The sequence below is a fragment of the Bos indicus x Bos taurus genome, chromosome 25, assembly GCF_003369695.1.
Source record: "Bos indicus x Bos taurus breed Angus x Brahman F1 hybrid chromosome 25, Bos_hybrid_MaternalHap_v2.0, whole genome shotgun sequence".
Classification (NCBI taxonomy): Eukaryota; Metazoa; Chordata; class Mammalia; order Artiodactyla; family Bovidae; genus Bos; species Bos indicus x Bos taurus.
In genome coordinates this window covers 33,206,282-33,230,414 of record NC_040100.1, presented here as the reverse complement: position 1 = coordinate 33,230,414, position 24,133 = coordinate 33,206,282, and the positions used below count along the sequence as shown (strand labels likewise).

The 24,133-nt window shown below is 51.0% G+C and overlaps 1 protein-coding gene across 3 annotated transcripts in view; it reads right to left on the bottom strand.

Moving 5' to 3' along the window:
- Nucleotides 1-23,117, bottom strand: part of EMP2 (epithelial membrane protein 2) — a 48,944-nt gene extending 25,827 nt beyond the window's left edge. Inside the window, exon 1 of one of the 3 annotated variants that reach the window (XM_027526627.1) lies at nt 22,920-23,117. The gene's annotated coding sequence lies outside the window, so the exon portion shown is untranslated. Of the gene's footprint in view, nt 1-4,007; nt 4,150-19,698; nt 19,968-22,919 lie in introns of those variants that run through there. The other 2 variants (XM_027526626.1, XM_027526628.1) reach the window with 2 other exon arrangements.
- Between the last annotated feature and the right edge of the window lie 1,016 nt (nt 23,118-24,133).

The window sequence follows — 24,133 nt, the reverse complement described above, 5'->3', positions numbered from 1 at the left end:
TCCAGCACTGGGTGTGGAGAAGGTCCTGCTGCTGACTCCCTGGCCCCCCATTCCCCCCAGAAGCACCATCTTATTTGTCATTTATGGTGGGACATCACCAGCAGGGTCTTTCAGGTGAAGAGAGGCCAAGGGAGCTTCCCCAGGGCGATGTGAGTGTCCCCTCCCCTCCTCTCCTTCACAAAAACACCAGCCCCCCCACAAGGAGCACAGCCCTGGCTGCTGCAGCTAAAGGAAGCTGCTTTGGCTTCGGTCATGACGTGCCGGGGAGCCAGAGGGTGGCGGCTTCCCGCGGGGTGAGAACACGCTGTGAGATGACCACTTGTCCACCTGATTCCAACCCCGCCCTCAGGGGTTCTTCCTACCATTTACGCCACAGCCCATTCTCAGCTGTGCTGCAGCCTTTTCCCAGAATTGTAAGCAAGAGGACAGTCCTGAGGTCTAGAACTTTGCAAAACAAACCTGCGATGTTTGGTGTCTGAGGTCCCCCAGCCCAGCAGGGCTCCGCCCACAGCTCCCGCCCAGCAGGCCAGGGAAGGCCACGCGGCCAGGGGCACCCCCGGGCCCACTCTGAAGCTGGCGGTTCCCCCCTAGGCTGGCTGGAACCCAGCACCCCCAGCTCAGCTCCCCTGGCATTCAGAGGGGATGGCGGCTTTGGCCTGTTTTCAGGAAGGCAGAGGTCAGCTCAGCCTCCTGCCCTCGTATCTGGACACCAGCCAGCCTGGAATCGCCAGGCATCAGAGATGACCCGGGGATGGCGGAAGCCCTTTGTGCCCGGGCGGCCCCGCTTTATGCTCACTGTGGTTGGGGTTTCTGGGCACAAAGCCAACACTTGGCTCTGTCCAAATATGGCAACAGGCCGAGGACATTGGGATTTGGCAGTGCTCCAGGGCAGAAGCCGCTGAGGATGGTTCTGTCTGTGAAGGCCTGAGCCTTTCAATCCACTGGAATAATGATAACCATGGCATTGACAATAACGATAGCCCCTATTTATTGCCTGGAATGTGACAGGCACTGTTCTAAGCCCATTTTGTACATTAACTTAGGCATTCTTCACAAAAACAGCTATGATATAGATGCTATAGTTAGGTAAAGAAAATAAGGGTCAGAGAGGTTAAGCACCTTCTAGAAGATTACAAAGCTAGCAGAGGCTGGAGCTTGGATCTGAAGACAGACAATCTGGCTTCAGAGAAACCCTGTCTTGCCCACCCTAAATCTGAATTTCTCTTCCCTTTTGGGATCCAGGTATCCTCCGGCCTGATCAAGAGATCGGTCCAAAGTCCTGGGTCCACACATGGCTTTGGAGGCTGGTCATCATTATCTGCCCTCACTCTGGGACACGCTTTGTCACACACACTGGGGACACGGGAAAGTGAAAGAAAGTGAAGTCGCTCAGTCGTGTCCGACTCTTTGTGACCCTGTGGACTGTAGCCCTCCAGGCTCCTCCGTCCATGGGATTCTCCAGGCAAGAATACTGGAGTGGGTTGCCATTTCCTTCTCCAGGGGATCTTCCCGACCCAGGGATCGAACCCAGGTCTCCCTCATTGCGGGCAGACGCTTTAACCTCTGAGCCACCAGGGAAGACACGGGACACGGGAAGCAGAGCACAAAGTCACTCATGAGTCCTCCAGGCTGAAGGGCTTCCCTTCACTGCACATGGGATAAATACCTGTCAGTAAAGTGACAGCCCCATCAAAAGGACGGGCAAGGACTAGGATCCACTTTGCAGCCAAGAAGTCAAGTTGAAGGCTTCGTCCCCATCATCCAGTTAGCAGGTGGCAGAGTCAGGGCTCAAACCCCAGCCTTCGGATCACTAGCCTGTCATCCATTTTTTGGGGGGCATTGTCTCCTTTTCTGATCAGGGATTGAACCCCAGGTCCCTGGCAGTGAAGCATGGAGACCTAACCCCTGGACTGCCAGGGAATTTCCCCATTGTTTATTTTTTAATTTACGTATTTTTAATTGAGGGATAATTGCTTTACGATATTGTGTTGATTTCTGCTATATATCAACATGAATCGGCCGTAGGCGCTCTGTTGTTTTTAAAAGGAGCAGTTAATCAGGCAACCAGCATTCACGGAGTGTCCACCAATTCCCAGGTTCTAGTGACACACAGGTGAGAAAGGCGGGCTCCACAGCTCCTGGGAGCTGCCCGGTACGTAAAGGACGGGACATGTAAACAAATAGGCACGGTATGATGACCTGCGTGCTATGAGAACGCAGAGGAAGGGGTGACTAGCGCTGTGCTAGGGTGGGGGCAGCATCTGAGGCTTCATGGAAGAAGTGACAACTGGGCTGGATCTCAGAGGCCGGGCGGCTTGCCAGGCAGAGCCGTGGGGACAGGGTGTTGCAGGCAAAGGGAACAGGATGCTCCGAGGCACAGAAGTATCACCAGAGTGAGCCTGAGAAGATCTGGGCAGGGCCCCAGGGCTGAGCCAGAACTCCACGCTGGGTGAGAAGCTCGACGGGGCTTGGGAGTTTGAGTGTTACCCTGGAGGCAGTGGGGAATGGGGCGGGCTTTGAAGTAGGAAAGGAATAAGACCTATCTCTAGAGGAAAAACATTCCACGATCAGAAGGATGGGTGAGGAGGAGGAGAATTGGGGGAGCTGCTGGAGAAGCCCCAGTGAGAAAAGGACCGGCTCCTTGCCCACACTGCTGTATGTAAAATGGATAACCAACAAGGACCTACTCTATGTTATTTAATCGCTAAGTCATGTCTGACTCTTTGCAACCCATGGACTTTAGCCTAACCAGGCTCCTCTATCCATGGGATTTCCCAGGCAAAAATACTGGAGTGGGTTGCTATTTCCTTCTCCAGGGGATCCTCCCAACCCGGGGATCAAAGTCGGGTCTCCTGCATTGCAGGCAGACTCTTTACTGTCTGAGCCACCGTGGAAGTCCTGCAGGGAACTCTGCTCAATGTTATGTGGCAGCCTGGATGGGAGGGGAGCTTGGAGGAGAATGGATACATGTATATGCATGGCTGAGGCCCTTCCTTGTTCACCTAAATCTATCGTAACCCAATACAAAATTAAACGTTTTTAAAAATTAATTTATTAAATTAAAAAGGAAACGGAGAGGGTCCAGATAAAGATAAAAACGTGATGGGTGGTGGGTCAGGCAAAGGATTCTGGGGGCTCAGAGTAGATACGGGCTCTCCTGACGTCCTTGGCTCGGAGCAGGAGGAGCAGTTTGAAGGATGAGGGGAACAGGTCATTGGTGGTAGAAATGTCCAGTTACCAGCCGTGGAGATGCTCCCGGGACAGTTGAAAATATGGGTAGCACCGTCACCCAGAGGAAAATAGGACCTGGGAAAAGAAATCCCCGCATTGTGGGCTGGATGGGAGACCCAGCCACTAGTAACTGTGAAATAGCACCAGGGAGGAAGGGCTGCGAGAGGGGAGGGGAAGGGGGAAACCCAGAGCGGAGGGTGGGGCCCCAAAACCGAGAGAGTAGAAAAAAGGCATCAGCATGGGAAGTCAGCTCGCTGGCAAGCCTGTAACCATTTTAGTGAAGTGAACTAAAGCCCTTCTTTATTTTCCTCCTCTTCGCACCTTCCCAGCCCACTTCAATTGTAGTTGTCATCTGGGGGTTACCTATCTCCCCGCCACAGTGTCAGGGACCCAGCAGATTCTGCACGTCACTGTTCTCAGCACTTAGAACAGTGCCTCGGTTATAGATGGTGCTCAATAAATGTGCTGAAGGAAGGAAGGAGGCAGGAAAGAAGGAGGGAGAAAGGAGGAGCCAGATTTCAAGGGGCTGTGCTAAGAAGTCAAAAATGTTAACAAACATTGTAAATCAACTACACTTCAACAGAAAAAAACATTGAAAAATAAGTAAATAAAGAAGTGGAGCCAGACTTTTCCTTCTCGTTTGGCCACACAAGAAGAAAGAAGTATTTATCAAGGCTCTGGAGTCCCTTCCCAAAGAGAAAACTCCAGGTCCAGATGGCTTCACTGGTGAATTCTGTCAAACATTAAAGGAAGAATAATAGCAACTCTGGACTTACCTGGTGGCCCAGTGGTAAAGAATCTGCCTGCCAATGCAGGAGATGCGGGTTCGATCCCTGGGTCGGGAAGATCTCTTGAAGAAGGAAATGGCAACCCACTCCAGTATTCTTGCCTGAGAAATCCCATGGACAGAGGAGCCTGGAGGGCTACAGTCCATGGGATTGCAAAAAGTCAGACATGACTTAGCAACTAAATGTCAACAACATCAATACCAACTCTACACATACATTCCAAAAAAGTCTAAGAGGAGGGAATAGCTCCCAATTCATCCCACGAGGCCTGCAGAGATCATCCTGATCCTCAAACCAGGCAACACATTCCACAACAGGAAAAATACAGACCAAGATTTCTCATGTTCATATGTGCAAAAGGTTTTAACAAAATGTTATTAGCAAATCAAGTCCTCTTATTAAGAAGTGTAATCTATTTCCCCACCCACTGAACCTGGGTGATTTCTTTTATCAACAGAAGGCAGCAAAAGGGCCATTTCTGAGCCCAGGATTCAAGAGACCTCATGTACCTCCTGTCTCGGCTACCACAGGTGTGAGCCCAGCCTGGCCTGATGGTAGGAGACTGCATGGAGCAGAGACGAGCTTTTCTCCAGCAAGGGGCTCCCAAGACCAGCCAGCTCCTAGCTGACCCCCCAGCTGGCCACAGAGATGTGAGAGCCCCAGCCAATACTGCCCACCTGCAGAATCGTGAACTAAATAAATGTTTTCTCTTTTAAGACATTATGGCCTCCGAGATATTACAGGCTCAGTTCCAGACCACCTCAATAAAGCAAATATCGCAATAAAGTGAGTCACGTGATTTTTTTTTTTGTTTCCCAATGCACATAAAAGTTATATGGGACTTCCCTGGTGGTCCGCAGGTTAAGAATCTGCCTACCAAGGCAGGGGACAGAGGTTTGATCCCTGGTCAGTGAACTAACATCCCACATGCTTCAGGGCAACTAAGCCCGTCCACCATGACTACTGAGCGTGTACTCAGGAGCCTGTGTTCTGAAATAAGAGAAGTCATTGCGAGGAGAAGCCCATGTGCACCGCAATTTGAGAGTAGTCCCTGCTTGCCACAGCTAAAGAAAGCCTGTCAAAGCCTGTGGGCAGCAACGAAGACCCAGCGCAGCCAAAATAAATATTAAAAAACAAAGTTTTTTAAAAAGCTATGTTTACACTACACTGTAGTTTATTAGGTGTGCAATAGCATCGTGCCTAAAAGAAAAACAATGTAGATGCCTTAATTTTAAAATATTCTACTGCAAAAGTTGCTGACCATCATCTGAAATGAAGTTGCTCAGTCGTGTGCGACTCCTTGCAATCCCATGGACTGTAGGCTACCAGGCTCCTCCGTCCATGGAATTTTCCAAGCAAGAGTACTAGAGTGGGTTGCCACTTCCTTCTCCAGGGGATCTTCCCGACCCAGGGATCAAACTCAGATCTCCCACATTGCAGGCAGACGCTCTACTGCCTGAACCACAAGGGAAGCACCCATCATCTGAGACTTTAGCAAATCGTGGTCGTAACATCAAAGATCACAGATTACATAACAAATATTGTAACAATAAAAAGTTTGAAATATTGAGAGAATTATCAAAATGTGACACACACACAAAGTGGGCAAACCCTGTTGGGAAAACGGTGTTGACAAACTTGCTCACCATGGGGTGGCCACAAACCTTTAATTTGTTTTAAAAAAAAATACAAAAACAAAACCACAGAATCTGCAAAGTGCAATCAAGTGAAGGGCAATGAATTGGGACGCGCCTGTGCATTTCAGGACGGTTTGTTTACACAGCAAGAGCTAACTGATACAAGAGAAACACTGTCCTTAGATTCAGGGTTCCTCAAAGACAGAAACCATGCTTTACATATCCCCAGTGCCCAGGGTTACTCAGCAAACACTTGGTGAGTGTCTGCTAATTTGCACAGCTTTGGCAGAAGAGCTAATAACCACCATTCTGCCAATGACTGCTGTCTGACCCCATCAATTAAAGGGCTCCCTGTTGGCTGCTGTCATCCAAGGAGCTCCCTATAATTATGCTACCCAACACACCCTCACCCCAGCCCAGAGCAGGCTGGGACCTGCAGGCACTCAATATGTCATCTGGATTAAGTGGCTGAGGTGAGGCAGGTGTCAGACTCAGGGCACTTGTCATCCTCACAGCCATCAGGTTAGGGATGCTCTTCCCTTTACAGAGCATCTCGTGTTAGTTACTTCCAAGTAACCCCCAGGAGATCAGTGGTGCTCACTTTAACAGCTTTTCCATCTTTCCTAAACTGTCATTTAAAACTGGGTGAATTCTGCCAGCAAGTTAGGGACTGGGAGTCAATGCCTACAACTTGGCCAGACCCAGGGAGCCCCAGGACCAGGAAGCCAGGCCTCCGCCTCCAGGTAAGTTAACACACGAAGGGGACGAAGGGGAGAAGATGAGCAGGAAGTAATATGTGCAAAACACAGAAGAGCATAAACAGAGCCAGACTGGACTGAAGTCTAGCAGCCTAACAACCTGGTGCCTCAGTTTTATCATCTGTACAATGGGAATGACCATGATATGCCCACCTCCTAGGACCACCGGGAGATAATAGACTGAAAGTGCTTAGAACAGCATCTGGCACCCAACAAGTGCTTCGTACATGCACCAATCACAGCCACCACCATGGTCAAGGAGTTCCTAGAACTACACCCCCAGATCTTTCCCATCCCCAGAGTCAGCATCGTCCCCTCATGCACTGCCATTCTTGGGGGGCAGTCACCCAGGGGAAATAAACCACCCAGCTGTCTCCAGCAGGGAAGAAGTACAAACAGACAACAGGCAGCTCAAGCCGTGTGGACAGGTAGGGGCTCCTCAGGCACCGTCCTCACTGTGCTTGCGTCAATGTCCCTCCAAACCAGTCATTCCGGCACCACGTGCAGCATCTCCGGTGTATCCGTGTACCACCTGTGTTACCAGCAGCCTACTCACTTTTTAAACGTACCTCTTTACAAAAGGAAACCTTATATCACAACCAAAATGGAAAGATGGCAATCGATGGGGAAGAAAGAAACATACAATGAACACAGAACGTTACTCAGTTCCAGCTAGAAACTGTTGCTGCTCAAAATTCTGAGCCCAAGGCTCGCTTTCTCTTTCTTTGCTGAAGCAACAGGACATTCCATGTGTTTGGGAAGCTCTATTAAAGACATAATAGTACAAAACTGAGGTTTTCTCCTTGGAGGGTTGGGAGGGAATTTAAAAAGGAATGATTTTAAAAGGGCTTCGAGAGACCTGGGTTTGATCCCTGGGTCAAGAAGATCCCTGGAGTGGCATGGCAACCCACTCCAGTATTCTTGCCTGGAGAATCCCCACGGGCAGAGAAGCCTGGGGGGCTACAGTCCATGAGGTTGAAAAGAGTTGGACATGACTGAGCAACTAAGCACAACACAGCACTATCTTATTTAATGCTGTGTGTCTAGTCCACCTGAAGCATCTGTGATGGTTGATTTTCTGTGTCAGTTTGGCTGGGCCACAGGGTTTATGTGAGGGTGTTTTTGGATGAGATGAACATTTAAATCAGTGGGCTTTGAGTAAAGCAGATTGCCCTCCATAATGTGGGTGGGCCTCCTCTGATCAGTTGAAGGTTCAAATAGAACAAAACACTTACACCCACTACCACCACCACCCCCAGCACCCTTTGGAGCTGAACTGCAGCATCAGCTTTCCCCTGGGTGCCCAGCCTCCCAGCCTACCCATTGATGTTGGACTTGCTAGCCTTCATAACTGCATAAGCCAATGCCTGAGAAATAAACCTCTCTCCATATATGTACATGTGGAGAGCGGTGTACACACACACATATACAGTTATTGTTGTTGTTGTTGTGCAGTCACTAAGTCATGTCCAACTCTTTGCAACCCCATGTACACCAGGCTTCCCTGCCTTTCACTATCTCCTGAAGTTTGCTCAAATTCATGTCCACTGAGTCAGTGATGCTATCTCACCATCACATCCTCTGCCACACAAATGTATACACATTCTGTTGGCTCTGTTTCTTGGAGAACCCTTTGGGATAGGTTCTCTCCTTTGCAGCTCTCTCTCTCCAAAGCAGCTCTCCTTTGGGATACCTATGCAGCCCATACAGACTCACTAACCCGAGAGCTGGCAGGCCATGTCCTTTAATTAGGTCAGGGAACCTGGTCAGGGAACTAGATCCCACAAGCCATGTGGTGGCCACACACACACAAAACCAGGGTGTGACGCAGCCATTAAATGGAATCCTACTCAGCAATGAAAAAGGAACAAAAGGAAGGGATGCGCTCTGTTAAACATCCAAGATCGGGACAGATGCTGAGCCAGCTGGGGAGTGGTCCCCATGAACTTGGAATCACCCTGTAACATATCGCCACCGGCATGCCCCGGGTTGTCCGGGGAACTGTGAGATTGCCTGGCTGGAAAGAAAGGCAGCCCCCCAGACCACTTGCCCGTCCAGCTGGGCCACCTCTGATGATATGCATCTGCAGCTATGACACCATCCAGCCGTGGAATTGGGAAGTGGACCCCACACAATGAGAATCGCAGACTCATGCAGTCTCAGCTAAGGGTGCTGTGCGATCATACAGAATCACCCCTGCCCCAGCCTCTGCCTGGATTATTTTTATAGCAACCAGCCTCCATTTGTATGAGCCCCAGGACTGGAGACCTCACCACTTCCTGACACAGCACCTCAGAACTGAGCCCTAAACATTAGAAGGTTTCTCCAAACTCCAGTCATCGGCTCACCTCCTTCCTGAGTACCACTGTAAGATTTTACTTCATATTTGTCATTAAATAAATCCACTCTCTAAGAGAAATATATGTATTTCAAGAAGAAATCTTCTGGCTCCCTGGGAATGGAAAATCAGCATGACCCGCCACATCGATTGATTGTGAAAATTAATAGCCACCCCCACTAAAAAAATTTCACAAGTTCTGGTTCAGTGTTGTCCTCCAAAGGGCTGTGTGGAGACCTGCTCTGTCAGGTTAAAGAAGGAAAGCTAGAATTGAAGAAGCATCTTCCCCCTGATGGAATCCCTGGTGGCCCAGTGGTTAGGACTCTGTACTTTCACTGCAGCAGACCCGGGTTCAGTCCCTGGTCAGGGAACTAGACTCTGCAAGCATGCGTCATGACCACACACACAAAGCCAGAGTGTGACATGGCCATAAAATGGAACGCTACTCAGCAATGAAAAGGAACAAAAGGAACTCCTACTATGTACATCATGGATGATTCACAAAACCTTGTGCTGGGTCAAAGAAGCCAGACACAAAGAGTGCACACTGCCTGTGATATTGTGACTAATAAAAAGAAATATAGCTTTAAAAAAAGAGAGAGAAGAAGGAAAATTACAGTCAGAGACGCATCTTCCCCTTGATGGAATCAGAAGAGCCGAAAGACAACTGGAAAGAGAACCACTTTGTTGCCGAGTGACTTCCCTGGTGGCTCAGACGGTGAAGAATCTCTCTGTAATGCAGGAGACCCGGGTTCCATCCCCTGATTGGGAAAATCCCCTGGAGAAGGGAATGGCAACACACTCCAGTATTCAAGCCTGGAGAATTCCTGCCAGACAAAGGAGCCTGGCAGGCTACAGTCCACGGGGTCACAAAGAGTCAGACACAACTGAGAGACCAGCACACTACAAGATGCGGTATCCAGCAAAACCTAAAATCAGTCCAGGGTCCTGCAGAAAACAGCGCTATGGAGGGCTCTGCCTTCCATGGTTTCCACTTCTCGCACGTGGTCCCCATGTGCCCCTCATTCCTCCCCGACGTCCGCCCCCTACTCAGCTGGGCCCAGCCCAGCTCAGAACCTTTGGTAGGCCCTTGCTTAAACCCAGGATCCCGGCCCCCTGCAACCTTTTCTAGACCTCTAGGAATTCTACCAGTGGAAGTTTCTTAGGAGCCAGGACAGGGCTGGGCACAGAATTAAAACTTGGGGAAGCAGAGAAACTTCATCCAGTGCTGTTGGGAGTGTAAAATGCTGCAGCCACTGTGGGAAGTCTAGCTGGTCCTCAATTAAACACAGAGTTACCATATGTGTGTATGTGCTCACTCGTGCCCGAGTCTTTATGAACCCCATAGACGGCAGCCCACCAGGCTCCTCTGTCCACGGCATTTTCCAGGCAAGAACACTGGAGTGGGTTGCCATTACCTCCTCCAGGGGATCTCCCAGGGGATCAAACCTGCGTCTTTTGCGTCTCCTGCATTAGCAGATGGATTCTTTACCACTTCACCACCTGGTTAGCATAGGACCCAGCAATTCCACTCCTGGGTAAATATCCCAGGGAAATGAAAACAGCAGCACAGACAATTATACTCACTATTTTGTGATAGTGATATGTGCTCAGTTGTGTCTGACTCTTCGCGACCCCATAGACTGTAGCCCGCCAGGCTCCTCTGGCCAGGGAATTTTCCAGGCAAGAATACTGGAGTGGGTTGCCATTTCCTCCTCCAGAAGATCTTCCTGACCCAGGGATCGAACCCGAGTCTCTCACATCTCCTGCATCAGCAGGCAGATTCTTTACCACTGAGCCACCAGGGAAGCCCCTTCAATGTGTATTATACTGTAAAGGGAAAGTCAATATCACTTGCCAAGTGACTGACATTTTAGTAATACATGAAAAAAAAAAAAGAGAGAGCGTATTACAGTTTGTAACATTGCCTGTATGCTACAGAAATCATCTCCAAATGCCTGTGGGCGTGCAGACCGCACTCTGGGAGGGCCGATGATTAAGCCTCTTTCGGGCCCTGGCCTAGAAGAATGTGACCCCATGTCATGCTGACATAGAGGGATGCTGACTGTACCACTTGGGCCTGACCCAAGTGCGGCGGGCAGGCGGGGGGAGCAGCTGCCCTCAGCCCTACCCCACGCCACCCGTCTCCACTCTGCAGCCTCCTGCCCGCTTCTCATCCAAGGCAGGGGGCCTCGCTTCTGCCACTCCTCCCGGGGGTGGGCTGAAAAGCAGGAAAACCAGCGACTCCTGGGGGGACGCCCTCCCCCAGCTATTTACACAGCAGAGACTTACTGAGCGCCTACTGCACCCTTCCCAGTTGGCTCAGTGGTAAAGAACCCGCCTGCCAATGCAGGAGACACAAGAGACATGGGTTCGATCCCTGAGTGGGGAAGATCCCCTGGGGGAGGAAATGGCAAGCCCCTCCAGTATTCTTGACTGGAGAATCCCACGGACAGAGGACCCTGCCAGGCTACAGCTCAGGGGCTCGCAAAGCATCAAATACAACTGAGCACGCACTGCATACTTAGCTCTGTGCTAGAGGGTCCTGGAGAAACCCCAGGGAACTCAAAAGAGCTGGTCCCTCAAACGAAGACCGTCGGAAGTAATGGAAGTGATCACCGCTTAGAAAGAGGATTCCTTCTCCATTCCACACACACATCTGAAACACAGGAATCAAGATGGCTTTGCCCAGGGCAGAGGTGGGGGTGAGTTCTGTTCTCTGTGACCAGGCTGTTAAAGGCAGAGGACCCTCGTGTGGTCCAGGACCCTCGGGACTGACAAAGTTGACGTGAGAGGAAGAACACAGGCCTCTAAGACATCCATCAACACATCGGCAGCAAAGACACTTTCTTGGCCCAAAGGACCAGGATTTTTTCAAGAGGACTCAGATGTCTGTTAAAAAAGAGGGATGTGATGGGACCCAACCAACCATCCAATGGAACAGGGTCTGCAGAGTCCGAGAGTTTGTTGTTGTTTAGTTGTTAAGTCAAGTCCGACTCTTCGTGACCCCTATGGATTGTAGCCCACCAGGCTCCCCTGTCCATGGAATTCTCCAGGCAAGAATACTGGAGTGGCTTGCCATTTCCCACTCCAGAGGATCTTCCCAACCCAGGGATCAAACCCGAGTCTCTTTCATCTCCTGCACTGCAGGTGGATTCTTAACACACCCTAAATGTACCACATTACCCCCTCCCCAAACTACCATTTGTCTGTTAACAGCATCCAGACAGAAAACCATCACGGCCAGGAGAGGTACACAAAGGGATGTTTCCAGGGGCATGTTCCATGGAGGCTGAATGGCACACGTCCTGGTTACCTTGCCATTGAATTGCCACACAGCCCCCACCTAGTCTATCTACCATTGCCCCCCACCTCTAAAAGCTCCCCACTCCAAACCTGCAAAACTCACACTGCTTACCGAATTCAGGGAAGACTATTTCATTATTCCTGAACTTCACGGATACATATTAGGGCTTCCTAGATGGCTCAGACAGTAAAGAATCCACCTGCAATGCAGGAGACCCAGGTTCCATCCCTGGGTCAGGAAGATTCCCTGGAAAAGGAAATGGCCACCCACTCCAGGACTCTTGCCTGGGAAATCCCATGGACAGAGGAGCCTTGCAGGCTCCAGTCCATGGGGTCGAAAAAGAGTCAGTCATGACTTAGCAACTGCACCACCACCACCACACTTACGTAACTCTTGAATATATTTTCTCAGAAACAAACAAGACTGGAGTCCCACAGTCCATTCCTTCCTCTCCCCGTTCCCATGGGTAGCCACACTGATTGATTCTGATATGTCCTTCCAGTCACTTTCCTTGCATACATGTAACACATATGAGGCCACAGGAACACTGTTACTTTCGGTTTGCTTTTATGTAAATAGCCTATTTTCCCATATATACCTTTGTTACTTATCGACCTTTCTACAGGTACACAGAGATGAACCTCCAAGTTTTTTTTCTCTGAGATCTAAATTTTTAAACAACTTTGATTGAGAATATAATTGATGTACAATATGTTAGTTTCAGGCGTGCTACATTGTGATTTGACATTTGCACACATTATGAAATAGCCATCATGATAAATCTAATGGTTAAATACATTATATCCCGGTGGCTTATTTACTTAATAACTGGAGGTTTGTACCTCTTAATCCCCTCCACCTATTTTACCCCTCCCACCCCCACCTTGCATCTTGTCTTTTTTTAATTTTTATTTTTATGCTTTCTGGCCACTCTGCATGGGATCTTAGTTCCCCATCCAGGGACAGAATCCTGTATTGGGAGTGCAAGTTTTAACCACTGCACTGCCAAGGGAAGATCCTGAATTTTGCTCTTTTTAACTTCTGTAAAGCGTTAGTTGCTCAGTCTTGTCCAACCCTGTGACCCCCATGGACTGTAGCCCACCAAGCTCCTCTATCCATGGAATTCTCCAGGCAAGAATATTGGAGTGGGCTGTCATGCCCTTCTGCATGGGATCTTTCCGACCCAGAGATCGAACCCAAGTCTCCTGCATTGGAGGCAGATTCTTTACCGTGTGAGCCACCAGGGAAGCCCTAACTTCTGTAAAATACTCCCTAATGTGACCAATGGGTATTTAGTTGCTTCTAGGATGCTTCCACTTTTTCCCTTTCTCTCTTTTTTCTTCCCAGTGTTGCAGTGTGAACATCATCACTCCTGCTTCCCCAGCCAGGTTCATCGGGATGTGGAGGGAAGCCCCCTTCATCTCCGCCATCAAGCTCGGCCCCCAGGCCTGCCCTCCTCTCCCACGCTGTGCACTGCAGGCTAACGAGACACGTGCATCTGCACCAGCAAGACTTCTGCCTGCACCCTCTGCCTTTTCTCTCCCTCCTTTCTGCAAACCCAGAGCTATCACTGCCCAGGGGAATTCTAGGGACTCTTCCAAGCCCATCTCCAGTCCGAAAGGCTTAAGGAAACTCTTGCACACCACGACATGGGCTCCCCTGAAACCCCATCTCGCAACTCCGCTCCTGGCACGTACCTGCTTGTACCCACCATCTTCTTCGTGGAACTGAAACCTCTTTTGAAGAAAGGGAAATCCCCCTTTGCCTACACGGCTCACTGCCCAGAGTCATGTGCTAACAGCCACCAGGATGAAAGTGGGCAAGCCAGATGCTCCCTCAGCTTTCCTTTGGTTCAGGCAAACCACAAACACCTTTAGCCACTTCCACGAACATCAATATTCCAACTCTTCTGATCCCCAGAACAACCGTCCAAGGCATCGGAGGGCATGATGACCCTCATCAAAGATGCAGAGACTCCTTCGGAAGTTGAGTGGAACATCAAGTCTGAAGCTGAACGCTGGGGCCTCTTTGTAGAAGAGGAGCTTGGGCGGGGAGCTCACAGATATTTCAAGACTGTTGTCAAAGGGATGAACATCTCTGGAGAAGGAAATGGCAACCCACTCCAATATTCTTGCCTGGAAAATTTCATGGATGGAGGAGCCTGACAGGCTCTTTGCCCATGGGGTCACAAAGAGTCAGACAAGGCTGAATGACTAACACTTACACTTTTGCCATCTCCCCGAAGGCAGTCACCAAGATTTTTACCAAACCCAAGGATCATCATTGCTTATTAATGACACCTTTCCATTATTTCAAAAAATGAGTTTACAACATCAACCTCAGTGTTTCACCCTATGCAGTAGTGAAACTATGGGTTTGTGTTCTGTTTGTGTTTTTTTTCCCCCAAATATCAATGGAGAAAAAGACATAATTACTCTTTTTGTTTGTTTCACATTCAGCTATGAACTTCTAAAAATGATCTTGGTTACCACCAGTGATAATACACTTTGGGAAACATTCATTTGGTCACATGTATTCATTGCAAAAATTGTTAACTAACTTCATTTTGGGCTTCCCTGGTGGCTCAGAGGGCAAAGCATCTGCCTGCTCATTTTAAGGAAAAAAAGCTCTCCAGAGAAGTTTGTGATCAAAAGCATCAGAAAGGGAAACCTTCAAAGGGACTTTTCTATTGGACAAACTTACTTGATCTTAGGCTTACAAGCAGTTTGCATTGAGGGACTTAACCAGTCCCTCTCTGCATCCTGCAGGGTGAGAGATGTTTCACACCCAAATTTCTCAGCTCAGTTTTGGCACCAAATATCCAAATATCTAGAGCTTATATCCCTCAGCTCTAGACCTAGGAGTGCTAGGAAGCTTCTAGAAGCTGATGTTGTCTAACCTGTCCAAGGAGGGCAGGAAGTTGGGAGAATCTCTTCACCTTCAGTCCCTTTCTAGATCAACTGAAGCCCAGCTTCCCAAAAGGTGAGAGTCCTGGGAATTTAACTATTCAGGTCAACAACTCCTTGTTAAGCCCTGGAGATACCATGTGAACAAACCAAGTGTCCTCAGATGGGAAGACGGCTTTTCTCCAGCCCCCAAGTCTTCCTACTTCCTGCCTGAGGATGGATGATATTCCCAGAGCCCAACAGCTCTGGCTGGGAGTGACCTGAGGCCAGTGGGAACTGACCCATTGCTCTTGGCCCACCTGTCACTGATCAGCACGCAAGCGTGGAAACTCAACATCTTGGATGGATGACACGTGCCATAAGGGTCCCTGGGACCTGGAGGACCATAACGGGACCTGGCCTAGGAACCCACTGGCAACTCCCAGTCATCCAGCTCCTTGGCAATGAGTCCCCAGACCCAGTTCTAGCCCAGGTACTGCTGCCAACCTGCTGAGTGACCTTGAGTGAGTCACTCCTCCTCTCTGAGCATCCCTAGCAGTTACATTGGGACTTTTAAGGCCCTTTGTTGTTGTCATTCAGTCACCAAGTCACGTTCCACTCTTTGTGACCCCACAGACTGCAGCACGCCAGGCTTCCCTGTCCTTCACTATCTCCCGAAGTTTGCTCAAACTCATGTCCATTGAGTCAGTGATGCCATCCAACCATCTCCTCCTCTGTCACCCCCTTCTCCTTTTGCCTTCAATTTTTCCCAGCATCAGGGTCTTTTCCAGTAAACTGGCTCTTCACATCAGGTGGCCAAAGTAATGGAGCTTCAACTTTAGCATCAGCCCTTCCAATGAATATTCAGGGTTGATTTCCTTTAGGATTGACTGGTTTGATGTCCTTGCAGTCTAAGGGACTCTCCAGCATGTTCTCCAGCACCACAGCTTGAAAACATCAGTTCTTTGGCACTCAGCCTTCTTTACGGTCCAACTCTCATATCCGTACTAAGGCCCTTATGCCCCTGAAACACTCTGATCCTAGCCCACAGAGGCCCAGGGCACTCTCACGCCTCCCAGCCTCTCCCAGGGCTTAGCCGCCTGGAAGAGCCCCAGTGACTGGAGCTGGGACAGCGAGTGCTGCCGTGGTTGCCCAGTTACAGGCCGGTGCTCTTGCTGGGTGGCAGCTCTGCCTTGGGTATTTTTAGACTCCCCCATCGGCCTGTCCCTAACAAGAGCCAGACGCATCTGACAATCCCCAGCCACAGGCCAGTCCTGCCAAAACTGCGCTTTGGGGTCACTCCTGCAGGAAGCCGGGTGAGAAGGGGCGCCTCCTTTTTCCAGCACCCCCACCCCATCCCTGCTCTTCCCTGGATGAGATGACGCCAACATCCAAGGGTCAGGTCCCAGTTCTGTCTAAGGTGCCAGCTGCCCTGGTTCCCCAGCTGCTGCTGCCAATCGCCCAGTAAGAGGTCCCTGGAGCCCACCCCCCTGTCTTGGAGTCCTGCCGTCAGCTTTTAATGGCCTCTCCTGGAAGGACTCTGCTTCCCTCTTTGGAGGGATGGCTGTCACCACCCCATGACTGGAGAACCCACCTCTGCGCCACGTTAGCCCCCGAAGCCAGGGTCAGAGGCCTCATTTGCCCACAAAGCTGGGCAGCAGCCACATGTTGCAACACACACACACACCAATCTGCCTTCCCCAGGACAGTCCGCTGGACTTCTGCCTTCCAAACAAATCCCGCCAAGCAGCCAGCAATCCACCACCACCCCATCTGGCCTGGAAAGGCATTCCTGTATTTTTGTCTCGACAGACTTCCCTTCCTGGTCACGTCTGACGGAGTTCACTGTGACAAAGAGCCAGCCTCCACTATGCCCCTGTCAACCAGGAAGGCCCCGGAGGGCAGGGGAGTAAGGGCAGGCCTGGGATGAGACATGGGCCCGTTGAGCCTTCCTGGGAATCACCCATGGCTGGAAAATCGAGAGCCTGTGCACATGCACACACGTGCTTTAAGCTCCCGCCCTGAAGATAATATGCACAAGGCAGACAGAAAATCTAGGTGAAACATTCACTTCCACTCTATAAACAAAGGGCTTCAGACAAGACTTGTGTGTGCAGGGGAGTGGCAGGGAGGACAGGATGGTTGTGCCCTGGATCTACAACTGGCTGCCATGGACCTTTGCCAGCCCCTCTGTGTGCTGTGTGTGTTCAGTCTCGTCCAACTCTGTGACCGCATGGACTCCAGGAGTCCACCGGGCTCCTCTGTCCATGGATTGTCCGAGCAGGTACACTGGAGTGGGTTGCCATTTCCTTCTCCAGGGGATCTTCCCGACCCAGGGAGCAAACCCACATTTCCTATGTCTCCTGCATTAGTAGGTGGATTCTTAAGCACTGTACCACCTGGGAAGCCCCTCATAAACTGTGCCCTAACCTGGGGCCTGGAAGGCAGAAGAGGGCTTGGCCTCTCCCCTCTGGGGGGGGCAGCGCAGTATCAGTGCCCACCGGCCTGGCCCTGCCCTCACCCGCCCTCTGGCCCCCACTCTGTGGCTTCCAACGCAGTCACTTGTTCCCAGATTTCGGGTGAATCTTGATATCCCCACTGGAAGGACAGAGGCAGCTACAGGCTATGTGGCCCACTCCCTGCCTCCCACTCCCCAATTCCCAGCAAGGGTGGAGGACGCTGATCCAAAAACCCTAGGTGGGAAAACAGGTTCTGCACCTTCCTGCCACCCCCATGCCCTCCCTCTGCCTCGGGCTTGGCATCTGCCAAGGGCCCCGTGGGCATTGGGGCCCTGATTTCCCCAGAATGGTCTTCCCCCTGCCTCTCCAAGTCCCACCAGGGCATCTCCAGGTGTCACTATAAGTAGGGACTGGGGAAAACAGACGGAGATCCAAAGTCTGGCTCTTGGCACCTACTAGCCCAAGGACCTTGAGAAACTGACTTAAGGTCTCTGGCCTGGCTCTTCCCACCTGCAGCCTGGGAGCGTGTAGGAGCTGGTGCAGGGTGGTAGGGTGGGTGGGGGGTGGCTTCTGGAGCGTGCCGTGCCCTGCAGAGGCTCTATCAGCTTCGCTTCCCTTCCTCGTCCCTTCCAGACTCCTGGGGAAACCTGGCTTCAGTCCCTTCCTCGCCCTTCTTCCACTTCCTTATACTGAGGCCAAATTCTGGGGAGAGGTAGCCGGCAACCGTGACTGGCCTCCCAGATTTCTAGCTGATTCAGACTGAAGCACAGAGGTGGCTGCAGACTCGGTTTAATTGTGGCAGGATATACAGAACATAACATTAATCATTTTCACCATTTTTAAGTGTAGAATTCAGTGCCATTAAATACATTTACCATGTCATAGGACCATCACCACTATCTATACCCCAAATCTCTGCATCCTCCCCACCTCTGTACCCATTAAACAAGGACTCCCCATCCCTCTCCCCAGCCCAGCTAACCTCTACTCTACTTTCCGTCCCTATGAACTCGCCTATTCTAAGTGTCTCCTATCAGTGAAGGCATACAATACTGGGGCCGCTGGCTTCTCAAGACCCTCTCCAAGCCCCTTACCTTACTCCTCACCCTGCCTGTCACTTTTTACCTGTTCTCTGCATTTTAGATACAGCTAAGTTCAAAGATCACCCCCAGGACACTTCACATGTACCGCTTAGGAGCCTGGGAGGGGGCACTGACCATTTTCCCAAACCTGAAATGGGGCTGTCATTCTTGTTCCAAAGTCAGAGGTGGGTTCGGTGGCTTGGAGGGAGGGGCTTTGCAGTGTGGGGTCTCCGGCAGGTAGAGGTGCCCCCACCTAACCCTCATTCTTGAGGTTCCCGTGTCAGCCCCCAAACAGGGCCTCCCCGGAATGGATTTGGTGGTGGTGGTTTACTTGCTAAGTTGTGTCTGACTCTTGCGACCCCATGGACTGTAGCCGCCAGGCTCCTCTGTCCATGGGATTCTCCAGGCAAGAATACTGGAGTGTGTTGCCATTTCCTTCTCCAGGGGATCTTCCCAACCCAGGAATCAAATCCAGGTCTCCTGCATTGCAGGCAGATTCTTTACCGGTGGGTTTAGGACCCTGGGTTTGGGAAGAGTGTATAGGCAGGCTTTCTATACACGAACGCTAGCCTCCCGTCGCTCTGGACCTATGGGTGGGGCCCTCAATGCTCCTCCCCAGTCCAACCGCAGGGGAGAGGGGACAGAGGCGTCACCCAAGCCCCTCCACCGCCCCAGACCGAAGTCAGCAGCTCCTCGCCGCTGGGGGGCGCCACGGAGCCGCCGCCGCCGCCGGGGGCCAAGAGGGACCCACCGACCCAGCCTGGGTGCAGCAGGTCCCGCGCGCTCCCACGAGGCTGGGGACCCGCGCCAAGGCGCCGGGGACTCTCACACGACGAGAGCGGGGCTGCCCGGGATCCCAGAGCCCTGGGAGTAGAGTTGGCGGGGGCGAGGGGAGTCGCCCTGACTCCTCCCCAAACTTTTCCCGCCCGCCTCGGCGCGAAAGGCGAAGGAAGCAATCCGGGGGTGGGAAGGTGGAATCCGGAATCCAGGGCGGGCCGGGCGCAGGCGGGAAGCCGGCCCGCGTGCGATCTGGCGGAGGAACAGTGGATTTTCCTCAGGGAAGGGGCCCCTCCCTGCCCCCCACCCCAATCGCAGGGATCTCCCTGCGTCGGGTACTTGCAGGGGCTCGCGCCCCGTGCTGCACCGGATCTCGCTGCCCGGAGCGCCCCCCGCCCCGACCAGCGCGCGGCTCCCGGGCGCGCCCCCGACTCACCGGACGCGGGCGGCTGGACCGACCGACGGGCTGGGGCGCGAGGCGAGGCCGCCGGGCTGTTTTGAAGCTCTGGGCTGGGACTGCGCGCTCTCCCTCCTCCCTCTCGCTGGCGCCGAGCCTCCTCCCCACGTCCCCCTCCTTCCCCGACCCCGCCTCCCGGGGCGTGATGTCAGGAGCCGGGAGAGCCGAGGGGGAGGGACCGCGGGAGGCTGGTGGGGGACCCGGGAGGGGAAGGCCGGAGCCGGGGAGCGACCCCAGCCCCAGCCCGCCTCCCTGCGATCCTTTGGGCCAGTTTGGGGCAGAGCTGGTAGCCGGGTGGGGGTGGGGGGGAAGGAAGGAGAGAGTGGGTGCTCGAAGGCTCTCTGCACTGCATTCGCCCTTCTCCCTCCACCCCTGCCCGTCTTCTCCCCGTTCTCTTCCCCTCCTGTAACGCTTAAGGACCAGCGTTGTGGAATCGACTCCCTACATTAGCACCCCTTCCCTGGCCCTTTTCTCAACGTAGTGATTTTTTCTTTAATCTTTCCTGCCTCAGTTTCCCCTTCTGAAAATGGAAGTCACAGTAGAACCGCTTTCCTTAGGTTACTGTAAGACTGGAAATGGTCATACCTGAGCGTGCCTGGTACATAGTTAATCTAAACTCAATTAATCTAAGTTCAATTAATCTAAGCTGCTGGAGATGACAGGGAAGAGAACGGACGTTTTATACACAGTGACGTGTCATACCTCCAGTACACTCAGTTCTGGAGGGTACTTATGGTTGGTTAAGTGCAAGTTCGTCCCTGATGGCTCAGTTGGTAAAGAACCTGCCTGTAATGTAGGAGACCTGGGTTCGATCCCTGGGTGGGGAAGATCCCCTGCAGAAAGAAATGGCAACCCACTGCAGTTATCTTGCCTGGGAAATCCCATGGACAAAGGAGCCCAGCAGGCTATAGTTCATGGGGTCCCAAAAGTGGGACACAACTTAGCAACTAAACCACTACCAATCTAAGCTATAATTGTTTTTATTTTCTGACTAAGAGTCCCTGACCTTGGTGGGAAGTGGCTAGGCAACCAGGGACCCCATCTTAGGACTCCCGCAGAGTCTGCCTCACACAAACCACCACACGTGTTTTGAACCCACAGTCCTGGAATTTATTGTCCCTGGAAACGACATCAAAAGACAAACTTCTCTCCAGCTTCAGTTTCCCCATTTGGGACTGAAAGGGTTAATCTGCCCTGGAGGCTCTTGTGGGATAAAGGAAAAGGTCAGAGGGGCCTGACTCCCATCTGTCAGGGGGTGAGCCGTGGTGGGGAGGGAGGGTTTACTGTTGAAAAAGTTGGAGAAGTTCCAAAACAGGACCACAACAATATTACAGTACGTTTTTAAGCTTTTAATTGAACAAGTTAACGTTACTTGCACTCACCCCCAAACATAAGGCAATGGACTTGTGCCAATAACAAAAGAATTAGAAACTCTTTTAAGAAATGCTAACTTATTGTGTGATAATTGGTCTGGCTGGGAAACCAAGCTTCATTAAATTTTCTGAAGTTTTTTTTTTTGGCTGTATTAGGTCTTCGTTGCCTCATCCAGACTTTTTCTATGCAATGTGCCGGCTCAGTAGTTGCAGAACAGAGGCTAGGTGCCCCGAGGCATGTGAGATCTTAGTTGCCCCACCAGGGACCCAAATGGTGTACCCTGCATCAGAAGGCAGATTTTCAACCACTGGACCACCGGGGAAGTCCCCTGATGAGTCTTTCTTCAATCCTTTTGGGAAACTGTGCAAGGGGAAACCCTCCTTGGGTCTAGATTAGAGATCCTTAGGCAATTTGAAGCAGCCTTCATCCAAGCCCCATACCGAGGTTCCCCAGCTGGACAAGTGTCTGACATCCCACATTTCTTTTCGTTTTGAAATTCTGTGACTAATCAAGACTTTCATCTCCCAAGCAAGAGATTCTTTGTGGGGCTGGCAAGGGGCCAGGAAGGTGTCCATGTGAACTGAGGTCCCACATAAAAGGGGAGGAGAGGGGGTCTGGCTGCTGCAGAGGGGGTCTGTGTAGGGCCCACCACCAGCAGGAACAGTGATGCCTGCCTGTCCCGTGGCCACCTGGGGGGACAGAAAAACCCAAAGGTTCTCCCAGAATGGACAGTCCAGGTACAGGCTGGAGAGGTGTGTTTCTGCTGTTTGCTGAGCCCTCACACTGTGCCACAAACTCTATCATGAACATAATACAACAGCCCATAAAGACACAGGTTCAGAGGAGCTACCTAAGTAACTCACCAAAAGGCCCTATCCGAGAGATGGAGTGTGAGTTTGAACCCACTCTGACTGTAGCAAACCTCACTCTCCTCCTCCCACTAAATCGCTATTTACAAAACACTCACCATGATTTCCGCCATATCCGCAGGCCAACTGAACCAGTATTCACTTAATATTTTTCTTTCAATCAACTGTTTATCTAACTATATTTATTTTTAAAAAGGAAGCCCTATATTGTATGGTAAACAGGAAACCAATGCCCAACTACCAAAAATAGAAGACAAACTTGCTAATACAAACACTACCCAGAGAAAACAGTGTTAGTACCTTCTAACCAGACACTGTTGCCCAAAAGAGTCTATGAGCCTGAGGTTTAGGATCTGTTAAAAAGGGAGATCAGCAAGTGTAAGACAGGTGGTAGAGTCAAGCTAGCTCAGGAGACTTTGTCTTGTCATCAGAACTTCTGCAAGATCATTGGCAAAGAGGGTACGTTCTCACTCTGTGACTCAAAGCTGGACAATGCCGCCTCCTCCTGTCACCAAAAAACACCTCCCATTTGCCTGCCCGCGGGGCATGCCCCACACAGGGAAGAACCTGGCCAGACACCAAGATGCTTCTCTAGGACCAGAGAAAGGAATGACAGGTTGCATCTTTCACTTGTTTCCAAACCTTCTCCAGAGCCCCACCTGCCTGAGCAATTTACCTGCTACTTGCACCTCTTAGTTTTTTCTCTCTTTAAATATACACCTGGGGACTTCCCTGGCGGTCCAGTGGTTAAGAATCCACCTTCCAATGAGGGGCGTGCCAGTCGGATCCCTGGTTGGGGAACCAAGATCCCACATGCTGTGAGGCAACTCAGCCTGCACGCCACAACTAGAGAATAGAGAAGCGCAGCTCTGCAACAAAGGGCCCACAAGCTGCAACGAAGACCAAGCACCGCCAAAATAATATGAAAAAGTAAATATTAAATAAATCAATACACACCTGTCTCTCCAGGAAAAGCAGAGGCCGAAACCTACGTCATACCCACTATATCCCCATTCCTGGTGTTTCAGTAGAAAGTTTGAAACTTCAGCATGGTGTAGGGGAGAAGTAAGAGTGTGTTCGATTGAGTTCTGGGTCCCAATTCTTCACCCCACTGTGGAGCAGTATATCCACACTGTAGCTGTAATCTCCTGGCTAGTAGAGCGTACTAACCCCCTTGGCCTTGAGTTAAGCCACGTGACTGGCCTTGGCCAATGAGATACTAGCAGACTCGACACAGGCAAAGGCTGGGAATGTGTTTGAGCGGTAGGGCTTGCCCTTCTGTGCTTTTGCCATTTGTTTGAGCAGAATAAACTTCCAGTAGTCCACTGGCCCCAGAAAAACGTACATGGGAGCAGAGGCTCCCTGCATGACCTCAGAACTTCCATGTGGGACGCAGAAGTGCTCCAGCCATGCTGTGGACGTGTGAATGAGAAATGGTGTCTGTTCTTGCACGTCACTGGGGCATCATGGTTGTCACTTTCCCAGCTGTAGCTGGTTGATAAAAAGGTCATCTCATGTTGGGAGAGAGAAATGTAAAGAAGGTATGTGAAGGCATGGAAGAACATGGAGAAGGCTAGGGCGTTGGTTCAGGGGTGGAGATAGAAAGTAGTTGAAAACTTAGTGACCTCTTGCGTGTCTTTTCTGGCTTGAGTGTTTTCAGGTTCTGCTACCCATTTGTAAAATATTGATTTATTTATTTTTATTTATCTGGCAGTGCTGGGTCTTAGTTGCAACATGTAGGATCTTTAGTTGCAGCATGCGAACTCTTTAGTTGTAGCATGTGGGATCTAGTTCCCTGACCAGGGATCGAACCTGCATCCCCTGCATTGGGAGCACAGAGTCTTACCCACTGAACCACCAGTGATGTCCAAAGTATTGATATATCTTGATCATAATATATGTCCGTTCTGGATTGATTCTGACCATGAGTCCGTATCAACTTTACTTCCAGAGGCAGGCAGATGGAACAGCCTCTGCAAGGACCATTGCTGGTCTCAGGGAATTGGGAAGAAAAGATGATGAACCACTCACTGGCTATTAAAAGCTTCTACATGCTCACATTTCATTGGCAAAGCAAGTCATGAAGCCAAGCAGCAAAAACATCTCTCACTAGCCATGTTGTCTTGGCAAGTCATTCACCCCTCAGGGTCCAACTCTATCTTTGCATTTGG